At 38.7% G+C, this 974-nt stretch overlaps 1 protein-coding gene across 9 annotated transcripts in view; it reads left to right on the top strand.

Moving 5' to 3' along the window:
* The window catches only part of LRRFIP1 (LRR binding FLII interacting protein 1), a 249,245-nt gene that overhangs the window by 220,529 nt on the left and 27,742 nt on the right, over positions 1-974 (top strand). The gene's annotated exons all lie outside the window — the stretch shown is intronic.

Genomic DNA, 974 nt, shown 5'->3' with positions numbered 1-974 from the left:
GCATGTGGGTAGTCTTTTTTTTTTTTTATTCTCCTAATGTCTCATTTAATTGTTCCTTTGTGTCACTACAATCTTGAGTCTTTTCTTCTGGTTAATCCTTTATCTGCTTTCTGTCTCCCTGTTTGGTCCTGCCCATCAGGAAATCCAACAGCTGCAACAGAAACAGGAGAACTATGTCAGGGAAATTTCTGATCTTCAGGAGACAGTAGAGTGGAAAGACAAAAAAATAGGGGTAGGACTCTAATGCAACTTCTGAAATTTGTTATAGTTGGTGCTGTGTTTTGCTAGTAAATTCTGCATCTGCAAATCCTCATAAATAATAGTCCATTTAATAGCTTTTTTTTTAGTAAGGCCATCTCAGTATATGACTTGCAGTTTGTCAAATATGCTCTTTAAATTGAATTTTGGATTTAACTCGAAAGATAGAAACCAAGAAAACGCTGACCCACTGACCTGCAGATTTGAAGACTGCATAGAATTCTCTTAGTGTGCTGAAATATGCATGCTTATGTCAATGTAGTGATCTTCATTAAAGTGAAGGCTATTCATGATGTGATTTGATATGAAAATAGATTTTTGCTTATTCAGATTTGTTTTTAATTACTAACTAAGGCCATACCTACAGTATGGTAAAGGAACACTAGATTTGTATATAGATTGTAGGAAGAACATTTCCACCTCTTTATTCCCCACCTGTACAAATTAAATATTAGGGATGTGTGAGGCTTCAGTAGCCAATTCAATTCGGAGGAGATTTGGCTTGTTTTGGCGACAGAATCTCCAAACCCGAATCAAATTGGGAGACCAATTAAAAGATCCGAGTCAAATGGGCAGCCTCCGAATCAATTCAGAAAAGATTGGACCATAAACTAAACAGGCAGCAGTCCTCACCATGCTGGACAGAGCTGCCTCCAGCTGGTAAGTCTGTTGTGGTAGTCAGAGGGACGAGAGAAGGGGTGTGGGGGAGGGAGGGA

The sequence above is a fragment of the Gavialis gangeticus genome, unplaced genomic scaffold (assembly GCF_001723915.1).
Source record: "Gavialis gangeticus isolate Ggan-Ray unplaced genomic scaffold, GavGan_comp1, whole genome shotgun sequence".
Taxonomy (NCBI): Eukaryota; Metazoa; Chordata; order Crocodylia; family Gavialidae; genus Gavialis; species Gavialis gangeticus.
Note: the sequence above shows the minus strand (reverse complement) of the source record. Positions and strands in the feature narration are given on the sequence as shown.